Source organism: Ochotona curzoniae, unplaced genomic scaffold, assembly GCF_017591425.1.
Source record: "Ochotona curzoniae isolate NIBS_2020 unplaced genomic scaffold, NIBS_Ocur_1.0 contig_3819, whole genome shotgun sequence".
Taxonomy (NCBI): domain Eukaryota; kingdom Metazoa; phylum Chordata; class Mammalia; order Lagomorpha; family Ochotonidae; genus Ochotona; species Ochotona curzoniae.
In genome coordinates, this window is record NW_024466004.1 from 34152889 (window position 1) to 34176375 (window position 23487).

Here is a 23487-nt window from a genome sequence, read left to right on the forward strand (position 1 = left end):
ACCTCATGGCATTTGCAAGCTTTGGGACTGAGAACAGACCATGCCAAGCAGGAACACTGCCCGCACTAATATTTGTGAAACTAGGGCTGGAAATAGGCCTGGTAGGGAAACTTTGAGAACTCACCTCATTTTCTAGCCTGTTGCTCCTCCCTGGGTAGCACAAAAGCCATGGGTGGTGTAGCCCAGACTGGGAAAGTCTGCAGCACTTCTTGGCATTTGTGTGGGGTCGGTCTGGGGACAAAATGGATTGGGCCAGGCTTTAGAACCCACTGGCATGCAGGAAAGCCATTGTAAAGTGTGGGCCACACCTGGCTGAACCATGCCAGACTGGGCTGATACATCTGTCAGCATGCCTAAGACCTGGGACTGGAACATGTCTGAGACTTGTTTGCTGTGTTGCATCTCACTAGTGAATGCAAGAACCAGGAGTGTGTACACATCAGTCTGGGCAAGGCTGTAGGACCCATTGGCATGTGTCTGGGCTGTGTCTACTGGCAGGCCAGATGAGCTAGGATCCAACACCCACTGGAGATTGAGAGATCTGGAAGGGGTGTGGGACATATGGGCAAGGCAATAGCACATTTGTGAGAGCTGAAATGAGTGATAGTCAGTTGGGCTGGACTAAAGTATCTGCCAATGAGTGGCAGGATAGGGGTCCGTCCATATCAGCATGGATAGCAGCATTCTTTGGTACATGCAAATTCCATTTTTAGGGCAAGCCTGGTTTTGTAACTTTGGGAATGCCCCTGCTAGGCCACTGCTCCTGCTAATGAGCATGCATGCCTGGGCTGGGTGTGGCCAGACCTAGGAGACCTACAGCACCTACTTGTGTATGTGTGAACCAGGTCTCAGGGCAGGCCATGCAACGTCAGTCTACAGCACACACTGGCACAAATGAGAGCCAGAACAGGGTGCAGGCAGGACATGCTGGATCACAAAAACTGCTAGTTCACATGAAGAATGGGGTGGACCAGGCTGGGGTAGGCTGCTGTACCTAACAACAAGAGCCAGGAGTGGGAGCCAGGCTGTAATATCTGCTGGCAAAATCTGGGAGTGGGGATGAGACATCTTTGACTGGACTTCAGCACCCGCTGGCACACACAAGATGCAAGGCCAGGAACAGGCCTGGTATGGAAACTTCAGGGACTCCCTTGCTAGGCAAATTCTTTCACTGGTGAGTATAAGAACTGAGGCTAGGTGTGGGACAATCTGGGAATGGGCCAGGTTGGCCTGAGCTGCAACCACTGGCATGCCTGCAAGAAAGAATGGGTGTGGGCCAGTGGGGTTAAGCCTCACCAATAGCTGGCAGGTGCCTGGACTGGGTACCAGTCATGTCAGGATGGACCACAGTACTCTCTAGAAGAAACAGGATCTAGGCTGGCCATATGCTTGGCAGGGAAACCGTGGGCTCTCTGCTACAAGGCTGTACCTCCCATTGGTAAGCAAAAGAGCCAGGGCTGGAGATGGGTCAGGCTGGAAAGGTGGTAGTGCTTGTGACTTATATGAGAGTTGAGTTTGGGGAAGAAGTGGGCTGAGCTAAGCTTCAACACTCATAGGTGTGCACAAGAGCTGGATGGGATATAGATTGGGCTGTGCTGTGCTGTACAAGAGGCTGACACATATCAAAACTGGGGTTGAGTGTGGGCCTGGCACCCACTGATATATGTAAGGACTGGGTCTGTGGCATGCTGGCTGGGCTGGGCTGGGACACAGCACCTGTCACTTTGTGTGATTCATGAGGCTGTGGCATAACTGAGCAGGCAGCAGCATCCATGGATATATGTGCTGGCTGACACATGTGCCGCACCTGACCCTGCCCTGACTGCTGCAAATAAGTCAAGTCTGAGGTCAATTCAGGCAAAATTTTTTGGAAGACTCCCCAACTAGACCACTATACTCAGGCACAGCCACCTTAGAAAAAAAATCACAGGATATCTCGTCTGACCTTGGAGTACATATGTCAGGATTGGACTTCCTCAGTTAACAACCTTGTTAAAACATGAGCAAAGTAAATGAGCAGGCATTTTTCAAAAGAATAAATTCAAATCTGTAATTAACATATGAAAAGATGTTGAGGCTCTCTAGCTATTAGGGAGATACAATTAAAAATCACATTGAGGCAAATAAAAATATCACATTGAGTTTCCTCCTAATTCCAATGAGATTGATCTATGTTCAGAAAGCTACTAATAATACCTCCTGTCATAGATGTGGGAGAAAAGGTATCCTATTCCACCACTGGTGGGAGTGTCAGCTAGCGCAGTCACTATGGAAGTCAGTGTGGAAACTGCTAAGACTAAGGAAATTTAATCTTTCTTATGATCCAGCTATCTCACTCCTGTGAATATATCCAAAGGTAGCAAAATTAGCATATTACAAGCTGACCTGCAACGCTGTATTTATAGCAGCATATTACACATTAACAAAAACATGGAAACAATCTAGATGCCCGTCAAAACAGGAATGAATAAAGAAACCATGGAACATCTACTTCTCAGCCAAAAAAAAAAAAAAAAGAAGAAGAAATTCTACATTTGCAACCAAATGGTTCCAACTACAGGCTATTATGCTCAGTGAAATTCAAAACATTTTAAAAATGCAAAAATAAAAAATCAGTGTTAATTTGAAGACTACATTCTAAATAATGTTTTTTAAGATTATGTTTTATTTAGGAAACATGACTGAGTTAATAACAATGAGAAAATTTAGACAGTAATTTAAAAGTTCAAATTGACAACTACATACAAAAAAGTTTACTCTAAAACAGAGAACTGGGAAAAACCCATTGCATATATTTGCTTATTAATATCCTAATGTCATTTATAACCAATAATGATCTAATAAGTGGAAAATTAAAGATTATCTTCATATTAGAAATTAAATCTGTTGAAATTCTATCATTAGAAACAACTTTGAAATATATTTAAAATGCATTTAATAGAATTTAAAGAACAGATTAGCAATTAAATCTTAGATACTTCTGATAGATTAATGGTTTTATTTTCTACCTAGCTAAATTCCAATTATATAAAACAATGACTAAATTTCAGCATGATCAAAATGTGAACATTGCAGAATTGAAATCAAAGTGTATTTTTATGATTGTTGCTTAAAAGTGATACTCAAGAATCTATTTTGGATATGTATATTCTATGTGATTTCAAACTCCCAGGGGATACTCGCAAGGTATACCGAGAGGCCTCTTCTATCACCTGGGCGTGTTAGATTGAGTCCTAAGCTCTTGCTTGTAAACTGACCAAACCCATGCTGCTGCATCAGATATTCGGCAGAGTAACTAGAGGTGAAAGTGTGGTCTATCTGTCCTTCTGCCTCTGAAATAAATCGAATGAATGAATGAATGAATGAATGAATGAATAAGCCTACAAAAGCAGACTCAAAACAGATTCATTATTACACAACAAACTCCATAGAATATATCCTATCCCTTATCTTGAGCAAAAAGATGCTTTTTCAATAATTTTATCTACTGGCAGAATTTCCTTGAAGATTAACAATGGTAATTTCAGAAAAAATATACTATTTTATAAGCAACAATTATTGAACTCTTAATATTACTAAGCATTGCGATATGTTTGCTTGTTTCGTATATCTGTAACAATTTTTTTCAGCTGTTAAAAATATTTATTTATTTTTATTGTAAAGGCAGATTTGCAGAGAAGAGAGACAAAGATCTTCCATCTGCTGTTTCACTCCCCACGTGGCCACAATGGATGGAGCTGAGTCAATCTGAAACTAGAAACCTGGAGCTTCTCCCAGGTCTCTGACTTATGTGCAGGGTCCCAAGGCTTTGGACCATTCATCTAGCAACAAATAGGGAGCTAGATAGGAAATAGAGCAATCAGGACATGAATCGGCAGCCATGATATCCTAACACATCCAAAGCTAGGATTTAGCTATTGAGCCATTGTGCTTGGCCCTCTATAGCAAATTATTAAAGAAGGTTTGTGCAATATAATTATTTAATAAAATCCATATGGGTCCTATTATAGAATATTATATGCATTTCTAGATTCATAATCAGAGATGCATGGACCATGATATTTCTCAGAGTAACATTTTCAAGTTTTATTAAGTAGTTAAAGAATTATAACAATGATAAAGTTTTGATTTTCCTTGTTTTGGATTCTGTTTCAATTTCACCCCACATATTTACCCATTTCATGAACCTTGCTATTCTCATCATACAAAGCTTAATTAACTTCTTCTCTTCAATTCAGTCATGTAGCTCTTTTATATGTCTTTCATCATATGAATGATTCTGTAATAACCTGGAATTTTAAGTATTTTCAGTGATGCTGTGTCTTTCACTTTTTAACTTTATGCTGGATAGTAACTATGCCATATTCTTAAAATTTTTTGAGAGGCAGAAATTGAGAGAGAAAGAGAGAACCCTTCCCATGCACTGATTTCTCCTCAAAATGTCCATGATATCTAGGGCTCTGCTGAAATAAAAACTGGGACTTGGGTATCAGTACAGGTCTTTCACAGGGGTGGGAGGAGCCTGGTCATTTGAGCCATTACCACTGCTTCCAGTATCTGCATTAGCAGAAAACTGGAGTCCATACCTAGAGCTGGGAATAGAACCCAGGCCTTGTGATCTATGATGGAGATTTATTATTAGGCTAAATGCTCATCTCCTATGTAACTTTTTAAAATGTTTTTCCATATTGTTTAGCCACTATGCAAGCCCAAACGTACTGAGCTAATTTTATTAATATCTGTGGATACAGAATTTCCTTTAAGTAGGAAGTATAAAATTCATCTCAATGTATTTCTGTGATTTGCCAGGAGTTTAGGCAAATTGGCAATAAATGAAATAAAACAGCCCAAAACAGAAATTTTAAAAATGGTAAAAGAGAAATAATTGAGATTGTCACAGCCAAAAACAAAACTATTGGTTGAAGCAAGATATGAATATACATCTGTTTTGAATGTAAGTTCAGATAAAAGGTTTTTTTTAAGTAATAGGATATTTACTTAAGATTTATTTATATTCAATTGAATGATTTTCAAAGTGCTAAAGAGACATAGAGTTCTTCCATCAGTGATCTATTTATTACCTAAATGGCTACAATGGTCAGAATTACGCCTATCTGAAGCCAGGAGTTTCTTCTGGGTCTCCCACGTGCATGCAGGGCCCAAGAACTAGAATCACCTCTGCTGCTTTCTCTGACCATAAACAGGCAGTTGGATCAGAAGTAGAGAAGCCAGGAAATGAACTGGTGCCCAGGTGGGATGCTGGCACTGCAAAAGAGGATTAGCTTGCTGCTAATTACCTTGCCTCAAAGCTTTGGTTTTCTAAAAACTACTGGATGGCACTATATTCCTTCTTAGTCACTTAGCACTGCACTGAAAGTGATTGTGTTTCCATACTGTTCACTCAGTTTTTAACAGAAAACAAATACTGTCTCATTACTGCCAGAAGCAAAAATTTCCTGCTGTGTCCTTACTGTATATCACATTTTGGCATTAATTTATCCACATATGGATGGCAGCAAGGTGTCTTATCTGAATGCTAGTGCTTGTGGGAAGATTTTTATTTCCCTCATCACACCTATCATCTTTTATCTCCTTTTTCATTCACTACTTTCTTCATTCCCATTTATTACTTTCCTCCTCTTTATACCAGTTTTCGGATCTATTTTCTTTATATTTTTATCAATTTCAGTATTTTTGATTTATGTAAAGATGTTCAGATATCTGGAAATTCGGGCGCTTGACTACTTTTTGTAATTCTTCACTCCTCAATATTCACTCTATGGAGGGAAGTGTTAACCTCAAAGACATTCTGCTTGTAAGATTGCTGACATTTTATGTCCCTCTGGGGTCTCAGGAGAAAAGATGATTGTGATTAGGAAACTTAGATGTTCTGCCTATTTTGAAGTGATTAGCCACAAGCCTCGATCACATAATCAGGCCTCCAGCTGTTTTTAATTTCAAAAGTCATATAACTGAAAAGAAGCAGATGAACTTGATTATAAATGAACTGTTAATATTATCAATAGTGATGGTGACAATGATTTGGCAGATGGTGAGTTTAGGATCTGCTGAGTTGGAGGACCTGCATGCCACGAGTCCTTGCACTGTGTGTAATTCTCTTCTCCTATCTACCAATAAAGAATATATAAATTCTCCTTCCTGGGATTCACGTTCTTCATTTAGGACCTGGTGAAAGATCCCATCAAAATATCTTGCTAACAGTCACATGAATGGACTGGAGTGGTATAGCAGATTAAGCTGAAATGTACATGTCTCGTGTGGGCAATGGTTCATGTTCTGAATGATTCATTTCTGATCCATGCCCTGCTAGTGGCCAGGGAGAATCAATGAAAGATGTCTCAATAATTTTGGGAGATCTGAATAAAGCTTCAGGCTTCTGGGCCAAATCAGGTTTTTTGTGGTCATCTTGGGAGTGAACCAGCAGACAGAAGATCCTTCTCTCAGATGCTACCCAACCCCTGTGCAATATTTCATGAAACCCCTTGAGACTTTCATGAAAAACACAAAAGTAAAGTTGACAATGAGAAAAACACTTGCTATTTTTATGATAATTTTGAATTTATAAACTCCCTGAAAATAAAACATCAGAAAGCTTTAGATGAGGTTAGACAAGTTTGTCTAAAGTTTATCTAAAGAAACAAAACATAGTCAAGAAAACACAGTCACAGAAAAGCTAACAAGGAGTACTAGGTGTTCAGGTATGAAAAGTTTCTATAAGGGAAATATTTTGGCTCAGAGACATGCCAGGGGAAATGGAACAGAAAAAGCAGGTATAGATGATAATGAAATATGTATAGAAACTTGGTATGCTAATATGATAAAAGAATAAGTCAAATAAATAAGGTAAAAATGAATCTTTCACTGAATGCTATTAGTACAGTTGCATGATCATTTAAGAGTAGATTATAGGGCCCGGTGCAGTGGCGCAGTGGTTAAGGTCCTCGCCTTGCACGCCCGGGATCCCATATGGGCGCCGGTTCTAATCCCTGCAGCCCCACTTCCCTTCCAGCTCCCTGCCTGTGGCCCGGGAAAGCAGTCAAGGACGGCCCAAAGCTTTGGGACCCTGCACCTGCGTGGGAGACCTGGAAGAAGCTCCTGGCTTCGGATTGGCATAGCACTGGCCATTGTGCTCCCTTGGGGAGTGAATCATTGGACGGAAGATCTTCCTCTCTGTTTCTCCTCTCTGTATATCCGCCTTTCCAATAAAAAAATAATAAAAATAAGTCTTTAAAAAAATTTTTTAAAAGTAGATTATAGATCACACACGATCTCACAAATATACTCCTTATGTAAGAATAAATCATACAAGCATTAGATGAAAACAAGTATGAATTCTTTATACCTGAAGTAGATAAAATAGAAACATGATTCAATATCCAGGATCAATAAAAATATTAATACCTTTGAAGACATAAATAGAAGAAAAGCCATAAAACAATCAAAAGACATCTAACAAACTGGGAAGAAACCTAATTATAAGATAAAAATTAATGCACCCAATTTAAAACAAATTCTCTAAATAGATAATTGTCACACATGTGCCAGTATCATAAAAAATGGAAAAATGGAGACCTTTAAAATATTAAGGAGAAAAAGATAAAAGCAATTAAGAGAAATATATGAGATCCTGCTTTGGATTCAGGACCAAAAAGGAATATTACAGTTAAAAAAAAACTCTTAGTTATCAAAAGTCAGAGATGTAGAGGGAAAGAGAGAGAGAGAGGCAGGGTGTAAGAACAGTGGATTAAAATATAGCAACCTTTCTAATTTATTTTTTTAAGATTTATTAATTTTTATTGGAAAGGCAGAGTTACAGAAAGACAGAGAAAGATCTTCAGTCCACTGGGTCATTCCCCAAGTGGCTGCCATGGTCGGAACTGAGTCGATTTGAGGCTACATTACCAGGAGCTTCCTGTAGGTATCCCACTTGGGTGAAGGCTTCCAAAGCTTTGGGCCATCTTCTACTGCTTTCCCAGGGCACAGGCAGAGAGCTGGAAGGGAAGTGGAGCAGCCAGGACATGAACCGCTGCCCCAACGGAATCCCAGCAGTTACAATGTGAGTATTTAGTACTGAGCCATCCGCTGGGCCCCCATATTCGGTTTTGTTGAAGATACTAAGATTATGGACTGAAGTGAGCTTTCTAATCATAGGACGGGTTATAAAAAAATTTACTATTTTGAGACAAACTAAACCAATAATCCCTGAAGACATTTCAATAGAATCAAGTAAACTTCCCACTATTTAATCTGAAACTGTGGCTTTATCTCATTAATCAAATTACAAATCACATTTTTCACTAGTTCTATCCTCTCTTTTTTTTCTTTTTATCCTTTTAATTATAAACAAATTAGAGAGAGCATCATGTACAGCTCAAACTCTGTGATGGAAAATGTTATCTGTTAATCAGATATTGTATAAATCTAATAAGAAATTTCTTCCAGAAGAACATATTCTTTGTAAGCCAGTTAAATTTTGACTTAATTACTGAGTTATTTTTATACTGAGAAAATGCTACACTGATACTTTTCAAGGTTTTTTTCATTAACTGTAAAACTATCTTCACTCATTTCTTTGTTCATTCTATTTTTTAGTTTTGATTAACTTAAGGTCCTCTATCACAATGGTCATTTAAATAGAATAGTGAGTTACAAGAAATAAGGTCTTCATGTGTTAGTAACTTCTTCTGAAACTCTAGTGAGATCACAGCCTTTTGGAATAGTTTCTTGGCTGAATTCTGTTTTGTAACCTTAAAGTAAAGGTAAGGGCCCAGCGTGGTAGCTTAGCACCTAAAGTCCTCACCTTCTGCTCACTGGGATCTTATATGGGTGCCGGCGCTAATCCTGGCAGCTCTGTTTCCCATCCAGTTCCCTGCTTTTAGCTTGGGAAAGCAGTTGAGGACGGCCCAGGCAGCGTCCATTAGTTACCAGATTTGGTATAAATATCACTGCTCCCCTAGTTTTCTAGTTTTCTGTCATGCTCCTGCATTCCTGTGATGTGTTATAAATTCTATTCTCCATCCATATTACAGATTCCAGCTCAGAAATTTTTCTTTATTCTTAGTTTGTAATCTTGAATGGCTTAATAAAATTATTATGAATCAGATATTTTCAAACAGCTCATCTGGCTTTTAAATTATCTGAAAGGGAGCAAGAGCATGATCGCATTCATCTTCAGTTTCCAAATCGTTTAAATTTCCACAAGGAAACCTTGGAATCAGACAAGAAACGACAGCGTGGATGCAGTTACACCTCACTGGGTGGGACACAAAGATTAGCTACTCCTCACTAGGGTATCGAAGATTTCTCTGCACACTCCTCCTAAAACTGGTCACCTAAACTGTTGACATATGTCTTGTTAGAGTTATAGAGTTAGATTACCCGAAAAACAGCCAGGTTCAGCAAAATTATGTTTCAACACTATAAACTGCTAAATATGAAAATGAAAATAGACACGAGACAGCTGAACAGTACCCTATAACCACTTTAAAGTGTATAGCAGCTGGTTCTGTGTATAAACAAAAATTGAAATGTCAGGCCCGGCGCGGTGGCGCAAGTGGTTAAGTCCTCGCCTTGCACGCCCGGGATCCCATATGGGCCCCAGTTCTAATCCCGGCAGCCCCGCTTCCCTTCCAGCTCCCTGCCTGTGGCCCGGGAAAGCAGTCAAGGATGGCCCAAAGCTTCGGGACCCTGCACCCGCGTGGGAGACCCGGAAGAGGCTCCTGGCTTCGGATTGGCATAGCACTGGCCATTGTGCTCCCTTGGGGAGTGAATCATTGGACAGAAGATCTTCCTCTCTGTTTCTCCTCTCTGTATATCCGCCTTTCCAATAAAAACATAATAAAAATAAATCTTAAAAAAAAAAATTTAAAAGAAACTGAAATGTCAATGAAGAAGTCACAGGATGTGGTTAAAAACATACATTCTTTTTTTTTTTCTTTTAACATATTGGTTACTCAATACCATGTCAATTAATTCCAAAACATTATAAACTGTTACTGATGTATGTCGGGGCTTATAATTGATCAGGATGATACTCTGGCGGCTCTACCTTCAGACCAGAGATGGTATCCTCAACAAGCCATTGAACTTATCTGGAAAATAAGATGCTGAACTTTATGTTTGGTAAATGCTTGCAATGAAAGAATCTCAACTGAATTTGAACTGTAGTAATGAAACAGGGTGGAGGAATCCACCATGGGGGGAGGGCTTGGGGAAGGGTGAGGAGAATTCCAGTGGCTATAAAACTGTGTCACTTATGGCAATGTAATAAAAAAAAAAAAATGTCCACAACCACCAGGAATGAGCTAAGGCCAGAGTCAGGAGATGGATACTCTATCTCTGTATTCATAAGGGTGGCAGAAACTCAACCACTTGAACCATCACTCCTGCCTCCCGGTGTCTGCATTGGAAAGTTGCATAAAAGAATTTGTATACATAACATCATGGATGTGCTTATATTTTGGAAATGATTATCCTAAGTGTTTCAAATTCAGTTGGCAATGATACAACAAACACTATCTGATTTATTTTTTTTTTCCTAACTGCATTTCTAAACATTTTTAAAACATATATAATGACATTATTGGGGGAGAGACAGCTTATATGGAGATATACAGGGAATTTTACTGAACTTCTTAAAGTTCCATTTATTTATTTACCCATTTTATTTATTAACTCATATTTAATTTGTTGTTAGCTGGTTACAATAAACCACCAGATTCTCAATGTATGTGACTGAAAGAATAATCTTTGAGATTCATATATATTACAAATGAGACAAAATATTCTTTAATCTCCTCTATGGAAGGTGACATGTTGTGGCAATGCACAAATCATCCCTTCAAAATGAAATCTAAAGAAAAAAAAAGACTTTTCACGCTAATTATTTATGCTGCCATCTGGATACCACCTAGAATAAAAAAAAAAATACCCAAAAATCATTATGTCAAGTGCAAGGGGTCACTTTTTGTTGTTGGCCATTTTTGAAATATTACCATTAAGTCTAAACCAAAAGGAAATTCAAGACAAAAAAGCAAAGTGTCTGGGCATGGATTCTGAAATACTCAAGATTTTCAAGAGAAGACAAACTAATGGTATATATCTAGACATATCTGTCTATATTCTTTATGCAACTAAGCACACGTAATTAGAGATTAAGAAGCCCCCTGATGTGCTTTCTGCAGGTTAGAAAAGCAGAAAATTTAATGTTGTCATTCAGTTTCTTTCCAAAAGCCTTAGAAACAGGGAATCCAAAAGCATTATTCTGAAGTCAAAGGCTCAGAAATGGGGAGAGGCAATTTGGGGCTTCCCATACATGTGCTGTGGCTTGAAAGTTGCCGAATCAAGTGATCCAGTGTCTCAGTACAAGAGACGAGGTATTTGGGCTCTCAGTCTATTGGACGACGTCCACCACTTTGGTGATCATGGTTATTTACACAGCTGAGTGATCCAAATTTTTATTTGTATTCCTGTCCAGATTGGGGGCTGCTATAGTTTTTGAATGGCTTTAATAAAAGCACAAAGTAATAATAAATACCCTAACAATTTCCCTTATTCCAAACATGCTCTTTATTTTTCGTTCAGTGTGGAAGAGTAGTCCAGCTTCTCCTCAGAAGCGAGGATCAATTCTTTCTGCCACCACCAGGAACTCAAAGCAACAGGGCCTCAGTTCAGTCTTTCCAGTTCAATGGTATTATTTTTTCCTGGTGGAAGCATCTGCCTGTGTGACTGAGACATTTAAGTAATCATGACACACATTCAACGGAAATAACAATATTGCTAGTGGATTATTAGGATTTATTAACAGTGATTTCTCCTAATTTCCTTGTCTTCATTCCTGTTCCAGGGCATTTTGGTTCCCAAAGATATGGTACTATATTGCATACTACATATCATACTATACATTTGTATTCAGAATATACTACTTCATATCCATATGGGGAAACCTGCCCTAGGACTGCAAAATATTTATGCGGTGCTGTAACTGAACCTTCAAAAGCTCAATCAACTATTCAGTCAAGCTGTCTGCCTTGAAGTGATGGCAAACATGTGAAGATTAGTGAATTTCATGATCATGGGCTCATTACCCCACTTCTTTTTGATGTAAATTTCATGATCATAAAACAATGTTAATAGTGGATAAGACAGTTTGTAAATCAATGAGTATTAGTTTTGGCACAAGCACTGCATACAGGGAAGAAAACCCATTTTAAAAATCTATTTCAGGGCCCGGCACGATAGCATAGTGGTTAAAGTCCTCGCCTTGCATGCGGCGGAATCCCATATGGGCGCCAGTTCTAATCCCAGCGGCCCCACTTCCAATCCAGCTCCCTGCTTGTGGCCTGAGAAAGCAGTCGGGGGATGGTCCAAAACCTTGGGACGCTGCACCTGAATGGGAGACCCAGAAGAAGCTCCTGGCTCCTGGCCTTGAATTGGTACGGCACCAGCCGTTGTGTCCACTTAGGGAGTAAACACCGGACAGAGAATCTTCCTCTGTCTCTCCACCTCTCTGTATAACTGCCTTTCCAATAAAAATAAATCTTAAAACAATCTATTTCAATAAGAACAAAATGGTACCACCATTCAAGACGGAATCTGTTGTGTGCAATAATTTTCTACCAGTTAGTTGACTGACCATCAATAGGGACTCAGTGTTTAGCTTTACTGCTGGCATCCTGTGTACTAAGTAGCTTCTGTGGCCAGGTAAATGTTAGTGTGTAGAATCCAAATTGCTGTGCTTGTGCTACTATGGTCACTTTGTGCATGAGCTCAATAGACATTGACAGTGCAGACCCAGAAAAAGGACCAATCAAAATTCATAGATCATATAATCTTATCAATTTGATTCTTTAACTCATTTTTTTTTGGTGAGCATTCTCATGGAACATAAATGTATGTATTTATTATTCTCATTCAGAATTATATATAAGAGTATATTTCTGTAGCTCTTCATCACGTTATTTATCATCAATATGGAAATCAAGATTTCTGTCAAGCAAAGTTCACTACTAAGCTCTCTATCCAAATTTCAGACCAATAAAACGATTTTTTTTAAATGTTATAATTTGGTGATATGTCAAGGAATGACTAGTTCTGTAGCTTTTCAAATCAAGCAGCAGCATGTGTAAACAGACTTTATTCCTTTATTGCCCTGTCAACTTACCATTTGTAAGTCAATAGGGACAGGCTTTAAGAAAAGGAGTGTAATATGATTAGGGACCATGCACATTTGGGTCACATCTTCATGTAACTTATTTGTGCCTTTGCAGTAATTTCAGGTCCAATCATATAACACCACTTTGACAAAGTACTGCTCTGATGCCTAACTTTGTAACTTGGTAGTCAGATAGCACCTAGTTCATAATAGACACCTTAGGTCACATGGTAACTTGGTGGCCAAAGTTTACTTACACTAAAGCCCAGTTGTAGGCCAAGACTTTTCAGAGATTGGTTAATTACGTTTAATGGTAAAGTCTGGTTCCCACTCTCAAGAGCCTGATTTGTGATTACCCATGAGAGTATACCAACGTCTTTATCTGCTACTGACAATCCAAACACTACTTTCACTGCTGGAATGCAAGACCAAAATAACAGGGCGGTCCGCACAGGATTCTGAAAGATTTTAGGCTCCCCCTGTTCTAGGTTCTGCTTGAAACTAACATTTTTTTCAGATCACTCAGAAGGTAGGCACTGAGTAAGACACCCAAATGAGAAATGCTGTCTCCAAACTTCAAATAAACCAGTAGCAATTGTGTTGCTTTCTTGGTTGTAGGAAGAGTTAAATGTAACTACTAATTCTTTACCTCAGGACATCTCAACTTGTCTCACACATCTGGATCCTCAGAATGTTTCACTGCATTAGGTGACCTCTGAATTTTAGGCACATAACTTATTCTCTGAAATTCAAGAATCTTACCAGGAGGCTAAAGGAGTCACTAATTTTCCCTCAAGAGGTTATCATCATAATACCATCAACCACTGAATCACTAAAATTGGGGACCATACTAAGCTGTTTATGTCTTCACCACAAAACAAAACCAAAACCAGTAATAATATTTCTTTTTTAAAAAATTTTTAAAAAATTATTGTAAAGTAGGATATACAGAGAGGTAAAGAGACAAGAGAGAGGAAGATGTTCCTTCTGCTGAGTCACTCCCCAAGTGGCCACAACAGCCAGAGTTGAGCCAATCCAAAACCAAGAGCAAGGAACTTCTTCTGGGTCTTACATGGGTGCAGGGTCTCAAGGCTTTGGGCCATCCGTGACTGCTTTCACAAGACACAAGCAGTGAGCTAGATGGGAAGCGGGGTCAACCGGGATTAGAACCAGTGCTCATATGGGATCCTGGCATGTGCAAGGTGAGGTTTTAGCCATCGGCTACCACCCAGGCCTATAACATTATTTTCAAAATCAACACCGTTGGATCAGTGCTTCTATTTGCTCCTTTGATGTGAATTATACAAATAAGGTATCATAAAAATTGGCTGGAGGACATGATCCATAAAACAAACCTGTGTCATCTATTTGAGTCACAAGTCATTCTTAAGTTTTTAACCTAATTGGTAAGACTATATGATCAAAATTTTTTTTCCAGCTTCCATACCTTTTGTGAAGGAAATACTGGTCTGAATTGTGATTAAGGTCTTTCTGATACACTGACTTTTGAAGTACTATCAAACAAAACAAAATTGTAAACTGATGAATATACTTCACTTGTAAACAAATGAACTTCTACATAATTTTTGTTCCCATTTCAATGGGTGAAAATTACATGGGATTTTAAATCTGTAATTTCTCTTCACATAACCTACTTTCTACTGTTATCACAGGCTGGGGAAAGTGATAAAGTCTGTCTTGTATTGGTTTTATAATACTAGATCAGACAATGATGAGAGGAGCAAGGTCATGCTTTTCTCACTCATATTCAGACAATATTAGAAATGTGAACAAATTATATTTACCATAGACAATGTTCAACCTAAACTGTTAAATCTACAGTGAAGTCAACAATAAAGTATGAGCAATAATCTTAGTTTCAATTTTTTTCTATATTTCTAAGCTTAAGAAACCAACTGATTTGAAGCTCTAACATAAATTATAGCTACAAAACATTTGTAGTATCAAATAACTGCTTTTTCTGCTTATTTTATCTTTTAAATTTTATTACTCACTCTGGTTAGTATATTTATTTTGCTTGGGCAGATTACTTAATATTTATTAAAAATATATGTTCACCCCCCCAGACTTATGAAATGCATCTGAGAAAAGCTTCTGAATTCTTTTTTTTATAAAGATTTATTTTTATTATGTTTTTATTGGAAAGGCGGATATACAGAGAGGAGAGACAGAGAGGAAGATCTTCCGTCCAATGATTCACTCCCCAAGTGAGCACAATGGCCAATGCTATGCCAATCCGAAGCCAGGAGCCTCTTCCGGGTCTCCCACGCGGGTGCAGGTTCCCAAAGCTTTGGGCCGTCCTCGACTGCTTTCCCGGGCCACAGGCAGGGAGCTGGAAGGGAAGTGGGGCTGCCGGGATTAGAACTGGCGCCCACATGGGATCCCGGGCGTGCAAGGCGAGGACTTAACCACTTGCACCACCGCGCCTGGCCCAAGCTTCTGAATTCTTTCATCTTTGTTTTCACACACTATAAGATTCACTTTATTATTTGTGTATTCATCAGCTTGCTTGCTTAATTTTCTTCATTGTCTCTTAATAACAAAACCATGTAACAGGCAAACCAAAAGGGCATCAGTGTCAGTTTTCTGGGTTTATTTGTTCTCAAGAACTGTGGTCATTCTGGCCATTCCTTCAGTTAAGATACACATCATTTTAGAGCATCTTTAGATTTACACAGAAATTGAAGAAATTACAGACCATTTCCATGTAACTCTTCCTTCTCATTTTCTGATTTTTTCTTTACTAGTATATTGCAATAGTGTGCTACCTGTTACAACTTGAGTCAACTTATGTGATGTATTATAATTGTGTACAATTCACAATTGGAATCTTCTGTTGAATATTTTGTGAGTTTGTGTAAGTTTTGTTTATGTGTATCTATCATTACTGTATCATATATAATAATTTTACTGCCCTAAAACTCACCTGTTTTACAATTTCATCGCTATGCTCTTAGCTACACTGTAGCCACTATTAATCTTTTCATTGTCTTCATAATTTTCCTGAATGTCATGTTGTTGGATTTATACTGTGTAGCCTAGTCTTATTGGCTTATTTTACTTAGCCATATGTATTTAAGACAGCACAAAGCAGTTTTGTAGATTTTTAGCCCATTTAATTTTACCAATAAAGTGTAGAGTGTAGATTTACCACATTTTTTCCAGTCACCTATAGGAGAGTATCATGATAATACAAAGTAGTGTAACAGCTGAATTTTATGGTAAAAACATATTCTTGATCTTTTTTTAAACTGGCAAATGTGTGTACTAGGTTTTTCCAGCAACAGTGATAAAAAGCTCATGTTACTCTATATTGTTGCCAATATTTGATGCTATCCAGTCTTCATAATTCGAGCTTCTAGCAAATCTGTAATACGATCTCACTGTTGTTTAAGGCTATAATTTTCATGAGAATTCCTCTTACAAATACCTCTTTGACATTCCTGTACCTCTCAGTCAGTTGTCTGGTAGCAAGAGGTTTTTTTTTTTTTTCATTTTTGAATTTTCAGAGTTACTTAACCAACATATTAGCCCCTCACCAACATGCATTTGCATAAAGTTTTTATTCCAATCTGACTTATCATTTCAGCCTTTAATAATCGCTTTAATAGGCAATTTTTTTTATTTCAATAAGGTTTTGGTTATTTTTCTTTACTCATGCTTTTGGCTGTTCTTCAGTTTTTGAGTGCTCACTCTATCAACATTTCCCAAATGTTTGAAGTGGTTTGTCTATTTTTCTTTGTCCTCACTGTTAAATGCTTTTGAAATTGCATTTCTCTCTAGCTGAATGAAGGGACACAATTGCTTTTCAATTACACATTTCTAATTTCGGTAACAAGAGGAAAAATGTTGAAGGTGGAAAGAGGCTTTCTGATATCTTTTTATTATTTATTGAATTTATATCTATTTTTTAGAAGACAGAATGAAAGAAACGATACAGAGAAAAACAGTGATTCTACATCTGGTGGTACACTCTCCAAATTGCCACAGTCACTGGGTCTGAGTCACCTGAAGCCAGAAACGCTGTTCAGGTCTTATACCTGGGTGGCAAGGGTGCTGTACCTGGGCCATTCTGCTTTCTCAGGTGCATTAGATGGAAAGTTGAATGCATTAGTCGATTAGCAGCAGATAAGCAGGGACTTAAACTCTTACTTCAAGATATTATGTTGGAGTCACAGGCAGCAGCTTAATTTATTACACTATAATCCAGCTCCAAGTTTTCTGGTATGTTTTAGTATCATGCTAGTCTTAGTGTGCACCTTCTCTCCACACAGTGGATGGAAAAAAATGGGCATATTGTGTAAGGCACATTTTGTATGACATGTTATATTTGAACCCAAGCACTTTCCCACTTGTCACTGTTTCTTAATTAATTAATATTTAAAAAAGAAAAGATTGAGAGAAAGAGAGAGAAGCTCCCATCCACTGGTTCTTTACCAAATGGCCACAATGCCAGAGCTGAGCTGGTTTGAAGCCAGGGAACCAAGAGCTTCCTCTGCATCTCCCATGTGGGTAGAGGCAACCAATGACTTGAATCATCATCTCAATGCCTTCTAGGGCATAGGCAGGTGGCTGGATCAGAAATGAAGCAGCCAGGATACACACTGGCACCCATATTGTTTGCTGACACAAAAGGGTAGAGGATTAGTTTGCAGTACTGGTCCCCAGACCATTGTTTCTTAATATGTGTTCTTGATTTCTAGCCATTTTTCAACGCATAATATGAAATTTGTTGTGGGCCAGACTGCTGTTGACTACAATGGACTACTCTGGCAGGGATCCTAGTTAGATTGCCAAACCACTAAAATTCCTTACCTCCATCTCACCTCCTTGTGTTTATACCTGTGTCAGCTTTTCATTGAACACATGAGTCATCTATTAAGAGTGACAGAGTTGTGAAGCAATTAATAAATGTACTTACATAGTTTCAAGATATGATAATGGCTGGCAAATGAAGGGAAAATATTTCAGGAAGATGCTTCAGTTATAAAACAGAAGTGTTGAGATGGAACAGAAAGTGAGCTCAGATCCTGGAATGGGTGACTTCCCACTGAGAGAAAAAATGATGACCTTTCTTGAACTGGCCCCGATACCCAGTGGAGCTGGGATTATTCTGTTTTCTCTCCTAGAATGTTGCTTAATTTTTATTTATGAGAGAATTTTTTTCTGTATGAATTATTTTAATTCTTTTGTGACTTGTTAGTTTTAAAGAAATTAAACAATGCTTTTTAACAGTATGAAGTTAATGAAAAATATCTGTACTCCAGCTACTGAATAAATCCTTAGAGATACCCCAAAGAACAATTACAGCAACTGGAAATGTGGCCTCTATAATTTTATTTCTGGGTTAAATTACAAAGATTCATATTACCCGCGGCCAGCACAGATCTGTTTTTCATAAACTGCACTTAAACACACGGCTTATAATAATGAAATAAGTAAGTGGATATGTCTAGGACAATAATTTGCACACAGTTAGCATTCTGCAAATTGTAATTAACATTATAAAAGAATAATTATATGTAAATGCAATCTAAGTATAATTACGCAGCATGAAAACATTCTATTGGTTTTTGAAACAAACTTATGTCTATAGTCCAAAAAATTTAATGATAAAAAGATGGTAATATCAGGAGAATTAAATGTCACAATAAAGTGAAAAATATTTGCTGTTTTGAGTTAAATTAATCTTCATATGTTTTTCTCAGAATTTTTTTATATTATGTGTTTTAAGAATGTATTTTAGGGGCTTGGCATGACTACACAATGGCTAAATCCGCACCTTGCAAGTATTGGAATCCTACATGGGCACTGCTTCATGTCTGGGCTGCTCGACTTCCAATCCAGTCCCTGCATGCATATGGCATGGAAAAGCAATTAAGGACAGCCCAAAACCTTGGGACTCTGCACCCATGTGGGAGACCCAGAAGAAACTCCTGGCTTCAAATCGGCTCAGCTCCAGCCATTGCAGCCATTTGGAGAAAAACTAGTGGAAGGAAGATCTTTGTCGCTCTTTTGTCTGTAAACCTGCCTTTATAATAGAAATAAATTTTTAAAATATGTATTATGGCTACATTTAACCTTTTTGCATAATAAATACTATTGTATGTAATAGTGGTTTTTTTTTTTAGTTTTTATACAAAAACTCGAAAATGTCACACAGGAAACTTTATATTATAGGGCCTAGTAAACATACTTTAACCTTGAGTATGATCGTCTTCACTGCCTAAAATAGACATTTTAGGGAGACTGGTAAAATTATAGACAGTATTTTTAAGCTAATTCTCTAGAGCAACTCCTCTTACATTTTCAGCAGAAGAGGCTCCCAGAGGCAAGATGATTTGCTCAAGATGTCAGCAATGACTACACAATATTCACAGTCTCATTTCTGGTTCTTATTCACATCTCAGTGTGCTTTTAATACAGCCTTGTGTCTCATATCTGTAATATGCCACCCAGGCATGATGGTTTGTAGGAAGAATGAAGGTGTTGCCTCTTAGCCCAGAGTGTGTACATAAACATGGAGTACTACCAGAAAATAGAAAATGCAACTAAGCATTTCTCATTACTTTGTTCCATGACTGATCAATTGAGTATTTTTAGTATGCCAACAAAAGCTTGATGGGTTTGCAATTTCCAACTCTTTGCCTAATCCTTTTTTTTTAAAGTTAAAAAACAAGTTTGAGAGGAAGAGAGTACTGCATCCATTGCTTTGTTCCTACAAAGTACAAATGGTCAATACTGCAATGGGATTAAAGCCACCACCAGAAATTCAGTCCCGTCTCCCACTGAGGTGGGAACCCGATTATTTCACGCATCACTTCTATTTCCCAGAGTCTTCATTAACAGGAAATTGGAGTGGTGAGCTACAGCCAAACTCCGACATTCAAAACTGGCTAAGTTGTGGCCCGGAGCAGCGGCCTAGCAGCTAAAGTCCTCACCTTGAATGCACTGGAATCCCATATGAGCACCAGTTCTAATCCTATGAGTCTATGCTGTTGCTGCACCTTTGTCTGTACATCATTTTTCCCACTTCTGGTTGGAGCAGTTTCCAGGATTAGGGAGACACCAGGTGTCCCATATAGCTAGGTTGTTGGCGGTGCTGGTCTTTCTGGAACCTGCTCCCCATTAGGTCTAATGGCCACTGGACCTTTTTGAGTTGTAAGATGCCAGAGTCCACATTAGTTTTGATATGGTACCAGTGGAATGCACTGAGCTCAGTGAGTTTTCTTCTAGCACTGCACACACAACTCACTGTTGTCCCTGCAGTCTTAAAGCCTTTGCCACACTGTACAAAACAGCACCTGATGTGCCACTGGTGGAGTTCTTGATCTGGTTGCTACCCAGATGTATTTTGGGTGGAGCCTGTAGGATGCCCCATCATTGCAATTCACTGAGCCTGAAATGTTTGCTTCCAGCTTAGTGCATGCACAGTCCTGTCCCATAGCTTTTCTCTCTCTACATGAAACGGTGCCCATTTCAGCTTTACTAGGAGTTTGTGCTCTGAAATTGTTTCTTCACCGCCTGTTTCAAATCTGCTGCTCTGTGTCTTGTCCTGGTCAAATGAAACAAACCAGTAGGATGGGCAGTTCTTTGAATTCACCTGCTGAGCTCCTAGTAAACAACCATTCCAACTTCTTTGCTGGTGGAGTTCCAGCCACTGGTGAGCTCAGATCATTTCTGGTTGAATGCTGCTGGAATATCTGGTCACTGCAACATCACCCCGATGTTTCTGATACTTTCCTGTGTCCATCAGTCTGCAGGCACCTCTCCATTGTAGGTCTGCCTGTCCTATTTCCTGGAATGTGCCCTCTCTGCTTCACCCTGGCTAATGTTTCTCCATCTGTTTAAATATGTGTTCACTCTGCCCCGCCATCATGTTTCTCTCCACAAATCATAAAATTATTTCTAATTTGTCAATCCCTATAGTTTATCTATAATAAAATCCTGCCAAATTTATCCAAAATATTCTGAGAAACTGTTAAGTTCTATCACACATCTTTGCTATTTCTTTGGTATATAATTGATTTTAGCAGTCTTCAGGCTGGCCTCTGGCTTTCATAACATTTTTTCTTTGCCTTTTCTCAACACCTTAACCAGGAAGAATTTATTTATTTATTTATTTGTTTGTTTGTTTATTTATTTAAATGTTCATGATATGGTTCTCCAAGCACAAGAATTTCCCTTTCTACCCTCTCTCCTCCTTGTCTCAACTCTTTTGCCCATAATATTACAATAATGTAGTCATATTGCATTAGTCCCAAGTCTTGCTGGATCCAGTCATCAATCTCAGGCATTCTGACACGGGATATAGGCATCTTAACTGCTGTCAAATATCCACCTTTCCTTAAGTTAACAGATTAATGACTTGGTGAAGAAGCTACCCTCTCGAGTTAGAGTGACATGATGTTCATATTTTGACTTTTCTTTTATGTACTGGTTAACTCTCCAAATATTTGCAATGATTAGAACTCAGCCCAACAAATTCTGAGATCTGAGATCTTAATCCAAGTTTCTCGAATAGGAGGGAACACCAGAATTAATTAGATCATTGCTTTTGGCTATCAAGGTTTATACAAGCAAGAACCTGTAGTCAGGAACAGTAGCCAGGAAAAAGATGCCTTAATTGCTAGGCTTGAACCCTATTTCACACGAGAGATTCTCTGTGTTTAATATGTGTCAAATTGTGAAATGCTCATACTCAAAACTGCCCAGATATTTTCCAGCTCACTTAAAGGAAACCCAAGAACATCATTTCAGTTCACAGAGCTCATTTTCAAGTCTGAATCTGCCATACAGTCTGCTGTGTCACCATTGTTAACTTTGCATTAGCACCTCTGTTCTCTGGTGTCTTTTAAACTCTTCACACTAATTCAGCTCTGGTGCTTTTGCTGTATTCTCAGCTTGGAAATATTTCCTCTAGAACTTGGGATGTAAAACTTACCACAAGAATTTAGAAAAGTTAGAAAATACTACTTTGCCAATAATGAAAGAGATATTTAAAAGTATAGTTCATTAGGAGAAAATCATTAGCTTTTCTGTACAGTCTATTTTATTTTGGGAATAAAAAAACAAACCAAAAAAACCCCTACAAGCCTGTCTTAGTATCAGATGATTTAAAAAAAAGTAAATCTATAATAAGTAGAAGTGAATTTTTGTTATCCACTAGAGCATAAAGTTGCGATTATTTCTTGGCATGGAATAGAATTCTGATTATCCCATTAGGGTAACTGATGATACATTTTTGTTTTTTGGAGCTGAGTTTGTTCAAATAATACCAGAATTATTCCCAAACCAATCCTGGGAAACTGGGGCAGCAGTCTTGTGGTGCAGATAAGAAGGGCTACAGAGTCTGGGAACCATCTGTCTCATGAACCAACTTAAGTATTAAGAATTACAAGACACTTTAAAGAAATAAAACCTAAGTTTCAATAATAAAATATTGTTCTTTAGTTTTAGAGCATACTTATGTTTGCATTTTGATTCTTAGTTTTAAAAGCAAACTGATACCTCCCATCAAAACTTACCTTCCACCATTCCACCCTCTTATTTTTCTTTTATTCTGCAATGACATACTTTCAAAACTTCTTTATAATCACAGGTTTAAATCCACTCAAAAATATTTCAACAAGTAGTAAGTAAAAAGCAATTGTTTCTCAAGAGTATAGGCCAAGGTTATAAATAATAATCACAACTCAAAATGTAACAGCCCTTGTTACAGAAACAGTAATTCTTCACTATTGATACACATGAAAAAGAAAATTGATATTTTCATGATTTATCAGTTAAGTTAGGTGCACATTGCTCCAGTTATTTTGCCTGCATCGCCTACTTTCCCCTCAGCTTTTAATCTTTGAAATCACAGTCTTTAAATTTATTTCAGTTTTCATTTACTACCTTTGCAATTTACTCAACTGTACTAATATTAAACTCCACCATATACAGAACTCCCAAACTGTTTTTCTCACTAGTTGATTATGAACCTAACGTATTCCTATATGAATAAAACAGATATGTATATATGTTTGTATCACACATTTATGTGAATAAGCATATATACACGTTATATGTATCTTCATGTGTTTCCTGCCACTTGGGTATCTATGTCTATGCTCAGTTCCTTTTGTTTCTCTTTTTGTTCATTTTAATTCTTTTTAATATTAATTTTTAATTTCCTTTTTAAAGTTGTTGAGAGGGATGCATGCCCAAGTTGGTCTACAATTAGAGTGGAGAGGGTCAAGCATGGAGGAAGGTGGATAAGAAAATGTTTTTCCTCTTCTCATGTGTGTGTA